Below are 16368 nucleotides of genomic sequence, written 5' to 3'. Positions count from 1 at the left end.
CCTGTGAAATCAATCGATCGAAAGCCAATGATGTGACATTTTTGTCGAGTGCAAAGAACTTGCCATTAGGGCATGCAAGCTCTAAGGTACTGGAAGGGGGTCTCTCGGTCAACTTCTCAGATAATCAGTTTAAGTCAACGGAAAGAGAGCATGTCGAAGGAGGGCCATAATGAATCCAACATCATTGACATGAGACGAGAGGATGCAAAATGATTTTGGATGATACAGAGAATCAGAGGTAAGTGTAACTATAGAAGGACAACCCTTGAACATTTCGGTGACACAACGGGAAGTTTGGCAGCTTTTGGATCCAAGGTATCGGTGGTCATGATGATGTGGCAGAGATCAAATGGAAGGAAAAAATGAACGGCCCAACCCAATAAGGTCAATGATACAAAGGAGGATGTCCCAACCCGACACGAAGCAAAAAGTGTGATGTTCAAGAGTGAGCTATCGACACCACTGATAGAATTTCAAATTTTCCCCCCACCATTTCTGGCGAGTACCCCAATTATTTTTTAATCACAAGCTTGAAGGGGATAGCATATGCTTCCACTGTAAGTTCATCCTTAGGACGAATCCGACCTAGTAAGCTTAACGAGCCCTAGGAAGGAGAAGCTCATGTTCGTCATGGTGATGAATCTGATGTCGTTTAATAGTTTAACGAGTTCGACAAAGGTGTAACTCGGTATCTTTTCATGTTTAGAGAGTTTGAGAGAGACATGTAAAAGAAAACTCCACATGGTCCATTTTCATACATTTGTGTCTCTCGAGCCCGAAAAGGGAGAAAACAATACTTGAGAGAATCACTTGACCTTTTCAGTCAAGGAGTACCCTTTTAGTAAATAGTGCCTCCCAGCCCGAAAAAGGGGTAAACTTATGTTTTGCATCCGTTAACGAGTTCGAAATGACAAGGAATTGACCATATTTTCACTTTTAAAGGGTTATAAAAGTGTTGAAAGTGGACCCCCCATTTTATTCTCTTTTACAAGTCAAAAGGGAAAAAAAATCGGCAATCTTTTCATATGAGTTTTACGAGTCGAGAAAAGAGCTTAAAGGTGACTTGTCCTGGAGGAACGGGTGGTATAAAGGGTAGCAATTGGTTCCAACAATAGTGGAACTGCTCAAAACATGTATTGGTCAAGAGGCTGGCTAATAAAACCGCTCATCATTGCGGTTCCTCAGGAAAGAAAAAACAACCAAGTGAAAGCATATGATTGGCCAAAGAGATGGTGGTGATGGAAAACAACCAAGGCTCATCTAGCAGAATTTAGCTGATAAAAATGGCAATCTTGAGATGTAAATTGGGCATGGGTTCACTTTTACACAAGCTTGAACCATGGAGAACTCTGCTTGGATTCAGTTTCATGTTTACACAAGATTGAAACGAAAAAACTATGCTTGCTATAAGTTTACATGCCCCCACCATAATGACTCAATCAAAGTACATGCCCCCCAAGCTTCATTTCAATCAACTAGGTGGATGGAATGAAGGTTCACTTTCAACATCCAAGAAAGACTTGACTGGATTTTACGAGATCTTAATCAAAGAACCAATTTGGAAATGGGAGGTGTTTCATTTTTTGAATGAGGTTGAAACAGCAAAAGAACTATCCTCAGACATCTATTTCATTTTTTAATGAGGTTGACATAGTGAAAGAACTATCCTCGGGACCCTTGTTTAATTTTTTAACGATCTTGTCACAAGACAAGGAACTATGCTCACACTCTTTGTTTCATTTTTTAACGAGGTTGACACAAGACAAGGAACTATCCTCATGACTCCTTGTTTCATTTTTTAACAAGGTTGACACAAGACTAGGAGCTATCCTCATGAGTCCTCGTTTCATTTTTTAACGAGGTTGATACAAGACCAAGAACTATCCTCACACATTTATTCATGAACCATACGAGAACATGGCTCCTAAGAGGTCTTCACTAGACAGAAGAACCACGCCCTGGGAGGAATACCTGTCATTTGGTACCAAAGACAGATTGGGTTCCAATTCCCCCAGTACTTAATGTACTATACCATCTGTGTGATCATCAGCAGAGGTGGAGATGGAATGGGTAGCCACATAATTGACCTGTGGTGAGGAAGGTACTGCTTGGAAATAAGAGCTAATAGGGGATGATGGTTGCAAAGGAGACGCCTGGTGACTAATGAATGACAGTTGATCAATAGTCACAATTCTCCCTTCGTGCGAAAAAAATCCACATGGAAAAGTGAAGAAATAAGAGCTCCCATGACATAAACATAGTCGCTTCCAAGGAGATTGAAATCTAACAGACCTTGGACTACCATCACGTCTATATAGACATCTTTCCTCCCAAAGTAATAGGGAACTTCGGAAGGATCCCTAAGGGTTTACTGGTTCCTCCGTTGAAAGACAATAGATTCTGGGTGTCAGGCACAAGATGTGGGCAGCCCAAAGCTTTCCAAGTAGTAGAAGACATGATGCTAACAGACGCACCTTCATGTAATATAGTGCCAAGTAATACCATATTATAGGCTTGTATGGTGATCTGGAAAGGCACATAAGATGGGAGGCGGAAAGCAGTCAATGGACCCCAATCAAAAGAGACAATAGAGCTACTTGGTGGGGGTATCATATGATTACCCCCATGATCTGCAGGAATAGAAGAAGGACTCTCTTGAACAACTAGGATGGGAGGGTCACTCTTCGATTAATGATGATCTGAGGAGATGAGAAGAACATGAGAAGTATGATCACCACTCTCTTTAGGAACAAAGTGAACAAATAAAGGTAGATCCAATTCGACACTCTTTCCAACCAATGGTTGGTCAGGAATAGGCACAAGAGGGTCATGCTCAAGAAGAGCATGATGGGTAAGATATGAATCCAATTCAATCTCTTTACCAACTGGGAGAGGTTAATAAGAAAGCCTCTGATAACCAATAAGAAGATGGGGTTGAGGAGTTGTAAGGTTTTCAAAAACTTTGGAATCTTTATCCATGAGAGGACAAAGGTGAAGAAGAAGCTCTCCTTCACATAACTTACAAGTGAATATAATCTTCCCTTTCCTCTTACCATCGCTAACCGAGCGTTCAACATCGATATGATCTCCAGAGGTTGATGTGGATGTTCGATCTAGATTTTGAGACCATACCTCTAAGACTCTGGGAATGCCAGGACAGTCTCGAAGGAGATGGTCTCCCTTACATAACTTGCAAGGGCATTTTACCTTTCGTGGAGGATCAAAAGGTTTGTATATGAGAGGTGAATTTGAAGTAACAACTGCATGGTTGGCCTCTTGCTAATCTGTCTTCTTCTTCATCATCATCATCTTCTTATTAGCCTCCTGGTTACTGGGTTTCAAACTTTCACTAGGTGAAGTAGAAGAGGATGATAAAGAAATTGCGGAAGAAGGCGAGGGGTCAACCTTAGAATCATCGTAATGTGATTCAAATGAAGGAGGCATTTGGATAGGAGTCGGGACACTCAAGATCACCGAGGTCGAAAATAACCAGACAGGTAAACCAATGGTTAATCCAGGGAGGGACAACGTTGCCATATGAGGAACACCAACATTTCCAAAAGAAGGAAAAAATTCATGGTTCCCATTGGAGGGGAACCCTTGACTGGTGGGTAATTAATTTTAAGACACTGAAACAAAACTTTGCTTTTTCATGTTTTAAGAGTCAAGAAAAGGGAAAAGTTGACTCTAGTCACTTTCTGAGTTAACGAGCTTGAAAGGACAAGTGCTCGAATCGTCTTTTCAAATTTAAAGAGTCAGTAAAGATAAAAAATGAATGCTCTGGATGATCTAGGTAAACAGGATTACCAGGCAACTGTGAATTGCAGAATACCTCCCGGCGAACTAAGAAGTACGAGCAGGAAATCTACTTGAATGCTATGTTCGGTGTATCACATTTGCAAGGAAGCCGACTCAGCTTCCTAAGGATAAAATGATTGGAGCCTAGTGGGGTCTCCCTTTATATACTCGACGTTATGGGAGAACAAATCTGTACTAGCATTGTCTAGTGCAGAAGCGAACAATAGCTGCTAGGTTTTAAGACGTCGGAACATGTCTCTAGCCTAGACCTCTAAATATGAGTGTTAAGTTTCAATGCTTCCTTAGGTTAATTCAATAAATTTTAATGGTTGATCTTGAATTAGGTTTTAATTACAAGGCCTTACTGTTGTCATCTGGAAAAACTCCTACATGCAACTATATGAGAAAAGAGATCTTTGTCTTCGATGAGAGTTAACACTAATTGAAAGGTAGAGAACACATAATCAATTCAACATCAAAGAATACAATCTTTCATTAATACATGTGTATCCTAAATGCATTTAATATTCCTATAACAACATAAGAAGTTTCATTTCATTTCTAATGCTTATGATGATGCAAATCTAGCTTCTCAATAATGCTAGTAATGCAATATTTTCGCTTAAGTAAACTAGAATGATGTTCTCCTTTTCATAAAATGCAAAATGAATCTTTCACATAAAGCACTTTAAATGAAAATTTTCACAATTGCGAACAAACAAGAATCAATCAAATTGAAAGCATGATAAATGAAACTAAAAGCAACTTCTTCCCTGAATTGAACAAACCAAACACATAATACTTCAATCGAGAAACCAAGAAATGTAATCTATGCTTGGAAAGAGAAAAAAGACACTCAAAATAAGAGAACAAATGAGACTCTTTCAATCATTCAATAAAAAACAAAGCATCCTAGTCACTTCTGGGAGGAAGAAGAGAGTTCGACGGTCAAGACACACTGGCACTGGAATGGGAGAAATTCTAATTTTTTCTTACCCCTGAGACTGGAGCCAGACTTAACACATAAGAGGGTGGGCTAAACCAAGAAGGCACACAAAACAAGCTAAATTAAGCTTTCTAGTTAGGGATAAAATGGTACAAAAGGCTTACGGGGTAAAAATCACAAGAGCGGAACACACCGACCAAGATTAGGGTCAAGCCCTAATCTTCACTTACAAGCATCGACATGACCGCCTAACTGACAACAAGTGCTAGAGGTTGGTCGCCAGGAATGTTCCTCAGCAATTCACACTATTCGGCGTGATTTTCAGTGGATTAAGTGAGTTTGCTGAGGTAACTAAGGAAAGATTAAAAAAAAATTCAGAACAAGGACCAGATCTGCTACTATGAATTTTAGACTTAGGCTAGTAAGTAGGAGAAAAGAAACAGAACCAAAGGGAAAACGTGAAACTAGAAAAGTTCTCACAAAATCATGAAATCCAAAACAAACAAAAGGATTGGGATCCCCAATGGAGTCACCAATTTTTGGTGAAGTAAAATTATAAGTGTGGACACGAACGAATTCCTCTAGCACGATGATGGGTCTAGCCACAACATATACATTCTATGGAAGATTTCCTTAGGTTAGAATCAATCAAGAGGGCCTACCTCTTTGTCGCTTATCTTTCTTGATGATGTCCTCACTTGCTCGTTCCATCAATTTGTCGCTTCCTTCTTCAAGTTCCTGTAACAAGTAAATGAAAACAATGTACAAACATAATAATAGACAAATTGCAATTCAACCTACTTAACAAGTCAAGAAACATTAAGACATGGATATGTAATATTACAAAACATGTAGGAAATCAATCAATAGTTGCATATATTAATATCAAAGAGAGATTACAACCATTCATCTTGATGTTGCAGTCTTCCTCTGATAAGACCATGTTCCCACACACTTTTGCTAGCATTCCACTATGGCTTCAAACAATAATATTTTTAAAGCTCTTCCCTTTAGGCTTCACTCCAAAAACACACTTCTCCCCCACACAACTAGATAGCTACAACTAGTAATAGCTTTCTTGTCTACTCCAAAATAGCATCAACACTTCATAACTATAACACTCACATTTAGCCAACACTATCAACTATGAGTAGGACTAGTTTGTTCTTGGGAAGAAGGGAGGTTTATATAGGAAATATGGATGGGAGATGGATCCTATTCTCATGGGAGAAGGACTTATCCGTTGAGGTAGTTCCATCATTATAGGGGAAAGGAGACCAAACTATTATCCTCGACCCCATTCGGCCAAACCATTTACCAAACTTCTATTACAGAGCTTCTACAGCTAGAAGCTCCGACTCCAATTTAAAAAAATTTCCATAGCATGACTAGTGTGATAGAACACAACTCAGTCGCTCTGGTCGGTGCGAGGAGTAGTGCTAATCTCTACACATTGGTGCGGGGGAGCCAAAGGCCATTAGTGTCGGTCTTGTAAACTGGAAAAAACATATTTTTCAGGGGAAATGGTGCAAAAGGGAAATGATCTTCTCATGAAGAGGGACATAATGGGAGTTTCTCCATGAAGGCAAAGCATGTGGGGTTCACTGTAGAGGTCCTCCAGGATCAAGGAATGGGGAGTATAGGGACAGTGACAAAATGTTGTGTAACACCCTTGCTACCAAGACTTCAATACTTCTTTAGTTGATCTATCAAAGCTAGAAAACCACATGGTATTAAAAGTCACTTGAGGTTTGGGAAGCTTGTAATAAGTTTCTATATCATCTACTATGAATTATGCCACTAACTCTCCTTGATCACTTTTGATTATAAATTTTTCCTCATATGTATGTTGAAGATTCCATTCTATAGTCTCTGAACAAGGGAAGACTAGGGGGTGTGTGGCAACTGAGGCTCTAAGTATACACCAGAATCAAAATTTGTGATTTAGTGGAAAGGATTATTCTCTATAAATCACAAATTCAAGGATTGATTGCACTATGTAATGAGCTATATGATTCGATTAAAATTTCAACTAATGGACCATATGAATTCGACCAATAAACATATATGATTTCACCAAATGAATATATATGATTTCAACCAAGTGAACACAAACAATTTAATCAAATAGACATACAATTTCACCAATAAACTCATACGATTTCACTAGTAAACTCATATGATTTCATGCTTCATAATTGGGAAATGAAAATGACACTTAGCCGTTGAAATGTGGGTTAGATTCAAGGTAGAAACCCTTGCAAAAGAGATGATGGGTGAGGGTTTGAAAGGATGGAGGCTAAGTCCTGAGAATCGAGTAGGGATTCAAGTGTTTATGCAGGGGCACAATTTAGATAGTCAAGGGAGAGAGTGAGAGGATTCATATGTCATGGCTGGGAATTAAGAGAAACAAAGGAGACACATATTAAGAGTATAAATATTCATGAGCAGGGGTAGACGAACTTCTTAGATGCCCCATGAGTAAGACAAAAAGTAATGATGGCAGGGGGTGCGTTACTTACCGGGAAAATTTGTAGGCAGTGGCATGTTGTTGAGAGTTCTAGAATAACTATGTCTAAGATTTGGAGGAACATCAATAGTTAGCAACTAGATAATGATTTGGAAAAGATAGGTATTCCCATGTTTATGAATACCTTAATGTGGTTTATTATGTGTAATTTGTATTTAGTATTTGTTGTTGTTATTATGGTAAATGTGATGCATAATATGTTTTTGTTGGTTATACCTTAACTACACATGTTTATATAGGATTTTGAGCTTGCATATTTGTTTATATGCAGAGCATAATCATTAATTGGTACCAAAGTTTCTTAATTATAGAATTAAGAACCAAGTACAATGGGAATTTGGAATTTTGAAGTGTTGGAGTTAGAAGAACAATCACATGCCTTTTCCTAGGGTGGTTAGAGGACATGACATTCAACTATACACATATTTTGAATCATGATAGAAGAACAATCACATGCCTTTGCATGGGGTGGCTAGAGGATATGACATTCAACTATACACACATCTTGAATCATGCTAAAACTATGTTGATGTTTGAAATTTTTTCCAATTTCTTAGTAAATTTATGGTCCAATAAAAAAATTTGTCTACTAAAAAATTAACTCATAAAGTTACAAAATTAACTTAATCCTTTCAAACTTATAAATTTAAGTCAATCCTTAAAAACTTTATATAATTAATTAATTAATAATAATAATCTAATTTTAAGGTTAAATTAAGCCACAAACCAAATTGCTATATAAAATCCATTTATTCCTAAAACAAAGATAGTTTAACCTTTAAAATTTATGTAGATATACATACTACGCCAATTTGAAGTTGAACCTATAACCTTGTGTGATATATCTAAATAAATAAATTTATAATATAATAATATAATATACAATTTCTTATCAAATTTATAATCAAATAACACTATAATAATATAATATACCATTTCTTATCAAATTTATAACCAAATAACACAACAAAATGGGGCTATTTTTTCAAAAATCACATAATTGAATAATCATCTAAATCCACTAATTTGTAAAATAGATACATAATAGAAAATTTGTGACCTAGAGTGTGACATTCCAATTCAATATCAAAGAGAAAACAACAAAAAATACTCTATTTTCCATTCCATTCCTTCGTGGGTTAGTTGGAAATCATGATTCTCCCTCCAAAAATTAGTGTTGTGTTTTCTTAAGCCGTAGTATTTAGCATCAACATTTTTTGATTGGCCAAGCAACCACAATGATCATGGATTCTTAACCAAACTTGCAGACCACCAAATGTTGGAAGGTTCCAGGTAGGTAAATGAGAGAGGGGAGGAATAGGGGTATTTAATGGAGTGGTCGCTGGAATCTCTGACACTGCTTAAAGAAAATAGGTGGATACACCAGGTTTCAGGTTCGAATTCTGTGTATGGGATATTCTACCTTGTTGGGTCAGTAAAAAAACCATCTACCCAAATGGAGATCCAGGTAACAGTTAATTTCTCTCACCTCACTCTGTGGTTTCATTCATTACAAACTCATTAATGCAGGGTTTGAAACTTTGAATGAAATATATATAATGAAGAAAGAATTCTTGTTTTGTGATTTTTTCACCTATTTTCCATTCAATTACAAGGGAATGATGTTTAAGTTTTTTAATGGAAAATTATTGAATTTTCTGAACTGACATCAATGATCAATTAACTCATTCAAATATGAGGACGAGAAATGTTTGGGGCTTTTAATGGGGAAAGAGTTGAATTTTCTGAACAGGAATTGATGACCAGTTGACCATTTTGAGGATTAAGATTATGCACATACGATAAACATAGACTAAAACCAAGAGAGGAATGGTAGAGAATGGGGGTGACAAAGGGGAGGAATTGGCCTTAGCCTCTAAAATCGATGATTGAGGGGATTTGGCTTAAATCATTAGACAAGCATTTGATGTTGGGAAACCAGAATCTCTATTGCATCAACTCAAATATTTTGTCAAGAAAAAGGAGATTGAAATAGAGGACTTATGTAAAGTTCATTATGAGGAATTCATCCATGCAGTGGATGAGCCCCGTGGGGTTTTAGTAGATGCGGATGAGTTAAAGAATGGGATGACCAATGAGAATTACGAGCTTCAACAAGTGGATAAGTCTCTCCTGGCTAAAGTTGGAGAGCTTATAGAAGCTTATGCAATTAAGAAAAACTTAACAGAATCGATCCATTCATCGAAAATCTGTGCACAGGCCATGGAGTTGTCTGTGAAATGAAACCAACATGTTATAAATGATAGTTACTACCCTACATTGAAAAATTTAGACTCGATAGAAAGATATTATTAGCCAGAATTCCAGGAAAGGTGCTTTAAAAAATGCTAGAAAAAAAGATCCCTGAAATAAAATCCCACATGGATAAAAGAGTGAAAAAGGAACTCAATGAATGGCTGATGAATATTAGGAGTATTGCTAAAGAAATTGGTCATTTGGAAATCGGGCAAGCTTCTTCAACTCGATAGAGAGAAGAGGAGTTGTGAGGCCAGAAAAAAGTAGGTAGAGGAACAGAGCAGGTCATGTGTAAGGGAATGTGTATATGCTTTAGACACTAAGGATACGAAAGACATTGATTCTTTTTTGAAATTTGACATCACTCCAATTTATAGGGCACACCATATCCAAACTTGTCTTGGGCTCAAAGACCAATTCCCAGATTACTACTATACAAATCGTTAGCTGCAGCTTAATTCAGATTTGCAAGTCTCATCAATGCAACCCTTTCTAGAATCACATCAGTTTCTATTTTCTTATATTGTTATGTTTTTCATCATCGAATAACATGTCTTGAGGATGGCTGGAGGATTAATCTCCACTCCCCAAGTGGAAATGATGTCAAGTACAGTTGTAGTAAAGATGAGCTATATTTTAGAGGATCAGTTTTCGTGTATGTAGGTTGCAAGCCCTCCTCTACTTATCAAGGATTATGTGATTCTACTTGGTGTGACTTTGAGAAGATATGGCCACAAGGTGGGTCCTTTTCTTGATATTTTGGACAAGAACCGAGACAAATATCATGAACATCTTCTCAATGAAAGTAGAAAATAGATCATTGATGTCCTTGCTAATAACAAATACAAGCAGATGGTGATGAAAAAATACTACAAGTACAACATGAATGTGTTGGCATTCCATTTACAGACATTAGATTTCATGTTTGATTTCCCTTACATTGCACCATTTTCTGGTACAGTGCGTAATGATTGTCGCATTGTGATGTATTTCATAGAGGATTTTGTGAGATATCTGTCCTATGGATGTCACATGAACTTCTATTATGTTGTGAAGAAGTATCTAGATAAGCTTTTGATCAATTTTATGAATGAGTCTTTACTCAAATTGATCAACATTTCCATGCTAGGGGTATCTTATGCCAATGGCCATGCATATTGCTACCAATATGACATTTTTGGAGCGAGCTTGTGACTTTTTTATGCAACATGCTGCCCAATTTTGTGGCATTCCTATGTGCGTGGAAGAAAGGCTGCATGTTGCATTGTTAGCTCGAATTGTCTTGAAGAACTCTCAAGATGTTGCACATGAAGCGATGTTGAGACTAGTCAAGTCTAAGGTGGATGAGTTTATGTTGGTAACTGACAAAATCAATTGGAACCCAGATGAAATTCAAAAATATGGAAGTGAGTATCTAAATGAGGTGGTAATTTACTTGGAACGATGGTTTCTATAGCACAACAAATATTACCATTGGATTCTTTGGAGAAGGTAGGAAGGGGTGTGTTGAAGCATATATCAGACTGCCTCATGGTGACACTTATGAGGGACAATGTCAAAATATTCAATATGAATGCTATAATGGGTATTGATAATGATTTAAGAGTGATAGAGTCCTTTGTCGAGGAGAGATTCCATAAGACTGGCTTGAGAGAGCTTCGGGGTGCTACAAGTTTGAAGGACTACTTGGCAGAAGTGTGGCAATTGGTTAATCTTTTATTGAGCAACCAGCCAAAGAAATTCAGGAACCTTGTTATAAGGGAGAAAAACTATAGTGCTTTGGATTATAGAAAGGTTGCAATGATTTCTGGGAAATTCATAGATGTGCTTGAAAGGCTATTTGGAAGATTGGGGGGTAGGAGTTTAAAGAAAAATCTCAGAAAAAGGCCCATGGATATATTAGTAAGGAGATTGAAAAATTTCAATTAATGGATTCAATGGTATGTTTCAAGTCACCTACTAGAAACACTGGATGTTTAATTTCTATTCATTCTCTTGTGTCATTAGATTAAAGTTTGTTTACATGTTACATGTTTATAACAATATGCTTTTTGTTTCTCAAAGCATTTAGGCAAAATACAATTTGTTGTATGGAGTATTTTTCTAGCTACAAAAGTTAAAAGCCTCAGTAAAATCAATAGATTAGCCCATGAGACTCAGGTGAATTATATAATTAATAAAATATTCTTTCTGATCTACTATGTAATGTCCAATATTGTTTTTCCCCTTGCCCTTTATGTTTTGACTTCCCATTTTATATTTGTTTGTCTTACATGCATAGGAACCTCCCTGTTTATGACAACCCTTTGAATATAGTCCTGAATCAATTTCTGTAGGGCTGATCTATAAAGTGCAGTCAACAAGTATCTTCAAGTAATGAAACTGAGCATCAAGAATGCCTTTAATTTGTTAAAATATGTGTAAACTTGGAAAAATTAACCATTTTATGATTTAAAATGAAAGAAGGTGCATAAATACAAAAGATACTCTAGAAACCTTTGACCAAAGAGGAGGCAATGGTTCTTGAATAAGGCTTGAATGGACACAAAATTTGGGATGATTGAAATCTGTATTTGTATTTTTTAGAGGGAAAAAGGTGGGGAGTTTTTATTGGTAGAACATGGCTATTGAAGCTATATCACTTCCAAGCACAATATTTTCAAATTAGTTAAGTGCTGAACAAAATTGTCGAAGCTTCTCTCTTTAGGAGTGTTGCTTTGCCTAGCCTTACCTAACCAACATTATTATTTGTCATGTATCTTTCAGACTCAGATTATATTGCGTCTTAACATTCTAAGTTTGTATTTAATACCTTGTAATATAATTGGTATTTGAGATAATATAAAAAGGATAGAAAATTAAATTGTAATGATGATGTTGTTATATGTATAAGGTCATGATTTCTGGCAAAGGGCTATAATGACTACATATACAGTCCCCTGGACTATGGTAAATCACCATCCAACTTACAAATATCAAATAGTCTATAAAAACAATGTCCAATGTGGACACTTGTAGGATAAAATGATGTATGAAAGTGTTATCAAAATGAAGGTTGTGATTTTGAAATTTATGGGGTAAGGCAACAAACCCCATCTGCTATCTAGTCCACACTAATTCCAATATCACATCTCTTCTTTTCGTATCTTAAATTATGTAGATTTACATGTATCCTTTTCACTCTTACCCATACTTACTTTTATTCGTGTCAAGCAACTTGTGCTTCCCATCTATGCCTCGTTGCATGATGCAGGAGCATTCAGGCCTAGTTACCAATGTGATGGTATGATCACATGTTGTGACTAACAAGGGGTTGGAAGACAATAATTTAGTTAATTTTATTTATTTAAATGTGTGAGAGTGTTTATTTATTGTTAAAAATGAGAAAAGGGTATATGTGGCTGATTGATCCTCCCTATGTGGAGATCAGGCCAAACAATTAGATTTATTTGGTTTGAATAGGATATGATGGATTTGAAAGATAAATTTAGCATTTGGTTTAGAAAAGAATGGAGTTGAGGAGATTCTTTAGCAGAGTGTGAGAGATTTCTGGATCTGAACCAAAATTGGTTCATGAATCCATTCTTGTATAAAATATGATCTATTTGCATAATTCACAGGTTAGTAAGAGAGAGGTTAGCTAGAGGGGGGAGAGAGAGACTAGCTAGAGGTTAGCTAGGTTGGAGTCGAGTAAGAGAGAGCGAGGATTTCAAGATAGACACACGAGTTTTTTTATTATTGTTGTAATTGAGCTAGAGGGACGAGACCCTATAGCTTTATTGTATTGAATGAATAATTCAGTGTGCATAAATGTGTTATTCTCTTGAAAACCTTCGCTTGTATCTGTATAGTTTGCTTGTGGAACAACTGAAGCATTCTGTTATCACTCAGGTTGTTCCCCGAAGAAAGCTTTAGAGAGGGGAATACGGCCGAGGTAACCACTAACCAGTCTTTTAGATGCAGATTCTAGCCAATCTGCAACCAGAGAGGGCTCTCTCTTTTTGATTTAGCTTTGTTTTGGAATATCTTAGGCTAGTTTTTATGCACAAGTTTTGTTCAAGTTTGTTGGATGATGATTTCAGGTGGAGCTGGGATGCAAGTCTAAGACAGTCTGTTCCATTGGGCAGATGGAGTCACAGGGAATGAACTGCTGAAGTGTTTGTTTAGTAAAGGGCACCACTACAGAGCAAGGTAATCGATTTAGGAGAAATTTAGATATTTGGGAATGGGTGGGATGAAGTCAGGAAATGAAAGGCAATTAAGAATCTTTCATTATGCTGGAAGAGGGAAAGTGCATGAAAATCACCCAGGAGCAGTGAAGAATTCCTAAGCAATGTCCAGAGTGAAAGAACTAGTGCAAACAAGAGCAATTAAGAATTCCTATCCATGACTAATTCTAAAGAAAACATAATTAATACCAAAGATTGAACACAGAGTGTATTTAAACAAATTCTGGGCTATTCTTCTTCTCTGTTACTAGGATTATGGAACATATATGAAATTTTACACACAGAAAACATAAAACACAGTTTAGAGAAACTTATTGATCCATGAAATGACACAGGAATTCTGTAGCAGGTCCTAGAACCTTAATCGCACATTCAGACGGTCCAACAATAGTGAACTTCAACAGCCTTTGTATTAAGTGGTCTTCAATATTCTACAACGCAGTTCAGAGAAGAAATCACCAACAATACTACATATCAATTAGAGAGATATATATAAAATAGTTTTTACAAAAATATACCGTAGGAAAATATCTAGCAAATCAATTTATCCATATACTCTGCTGAATAGCAATAACTGATGTGGAAGTCCACGTAGCAGGTAGGAGTAAATGGGTTGTACTGGCCGACTTAGGTGTCTGGCTTTTGTTGATTTTTCGGCTTCTTTTTCGGCTGGTGGCTATAGCTTTGGTTTGCGTTGTTGATGCGTTGTCTTTTGCCACCTATGTTGGCTTTGTTTTAATGAGCTGCCATCATATTTGACTTTCTTTCTTTGCCACCTTGACACTTCGACAGGTAACCCGTGCATGTGGCATTTATGACCTGTAGCTAACTAAAAAGGAAAAATAGAGATAAAGTTACCTTGGTAGAATCTCCAGTGTTGACTGCCACCAATCTTCTGTAGGCAACTGATGCCTTTGTATCTTTATCAATGTCTCATAAGCTTCAGTATATCTGTAAAATTTGGGTTGGACATCAAAAAGGTGGTTGATCTCATGTTCAATATAGAACAAATTTTCCAGCTTGTCATAAAGACTCTGTCAGAGGGAGGCCCTGTTTCTTCTGAGGTGCTTGAAGATGCCATAATTTGATTTGAGGCAAAGTTATTTACTCTGTTGGCATATTGCTCATGTGATAGAAGTTTCCCAGTGCTGGTTAGCAGACTAGGCAGTCCTCTGCTCTGTAATGCTGCAAACCTCATTTTGAAATCATTTATCTCTGCCTGCATTTCTTGGCACTTTCTTTCTAGAGTCTACACAAAGCCCTTGAGGGTAAGCACCCTCTTCACAGTTAGAATAGTATCTGTCTTGCTATTGATATTTAGAGCTGCCAACTGCTCCTTATTGTGAGTGTTCAGGAAGTGAATCATTTTGTTGGCCTGCTCAGGCATATTTCCCAATGATGCCCTGGCTCTTTGGGTCTAAAACTGAGCTATATTTATCAGTTCTATCTGCTCATATATTGTTTGAATGGACGGCCATTGGTCAGTAATGGATTGGCCAGTTTTGGCCCACAAAATTTTCTTGATTTCAGCTAGAGTTTTACTCAGAGTAAGGTCCTTCTCCAACTCCTTTATTCTTTTCTCCAATGTTTTTATCGCCCTTATCTTCTCAGCTACATCCATCTTTGATTTGTCATATCTTTCCTCAATCTTGGCCAGCTTTTCTTTGGCCTCTTTTAACTCTGTCATTTGCAGTTCTAGAGTCTTTATTTCTTTCATAATCTCTTCCATACTTAGGCTGGCCTCTTGCCCTGCTGCTATCGTAGGCGCTGCCGAAATTGTTGATGAAGTTGAGGCTGGAGTTGAGGTAGCTGTTGTTGCTGTTGTATTGGTAGGAGGGACTGTTGTGGTGACTGCAGGTGGAGCAGTCTCAAGAGTTAGAGACATTTGAGTTGGCTGAGAGACCAACCCTTCCTGTCTTCCTTGCAGTGATGCCGCCAAGGCACTTTCTGTTTCTATCAATCTTTTATGCATCCTCATGAGCAAACTGACTACATCCTCCTCTTCTTTTTGTTGTGCTACTTCTGTGCTTTGAGGATGAATTGTAGGTGGTAGCCTGACCTGTTTTTTGAGGGCTGCTATCTCTTCTTCTTTCTTTTTAATTAGAGCCTGCACGCCCTTGGGATCATTGGGATCATGTCCCAGCTCTATAATAATTTCCTCCAAGGATTTAATTCTATTGTCCTTGGCTTGTGATGAAGCTTTCTCCAATTCCAATTGAGAAGAAGTGTTGTGAAGTGAATTTTGCAGTCTGTGTGCCAAAATTTCTTTATCCGCCAAGGTGGAGTACACCATTTCTCTAGTTTGTTTGTGTAACTCAATTTGGTCCATTGGGTGGATGTCTCTAGCAAGCACTTCCATATTGGTCCTAATATAATCAGCGGTGGATTGGGGCTGCTGTATGGTAGGTCTGAAATGACTGAAGGTCATTTTACCTTCTTGGATGTCATAGGCTGCCATTAGCCTCTGTTGATTATTGGGAGCCATTCTTAGCAATTGGTTGTAGAGTTGGAATATTACAGGCTCATTTCTAGCTTTGATGTCTGTGAATGCCTTCTTTATATCAGAGCCTTGCTTGGTCTACTGCCTGGTGGAGGTTGAGGTAACTTCC

At 37.4% G+C, this 16368-nt stretch overlaps 1 pseudogene; it reads left to right on the top strand.

Moving 5' to 3' along the window:
• Positions 1-403: 403 nt before the first annotated feature.
• Positions 404-11459, top strand: LOC149217737 (exocyst complex component SEC15A-like; annotated as a pseudogene).
• The last annotated feature ends 4909 nt before the right edge of the window (positions 11460-16368 follow it).

Source organism: Pinus tabuliformis, chromosome 1_1, assembly GCF_031772625.1.
Source record: "Pinus tabuliformis cultivar Carrire ecotype Pingquan chromosome 1_1, CPIR1, whole genome shotgun sequence".
Taxonomy (NCBI): domain Eukaryota; kingdom Viridiplantae; phylum Streptophyta; class Pinopsida; order Pinales; family Pinaceae; genus Pinus; species Pinus tabuliformis.
This window is presented reverse-complemented; position numbering and strand designations above follow the sequence as displayed.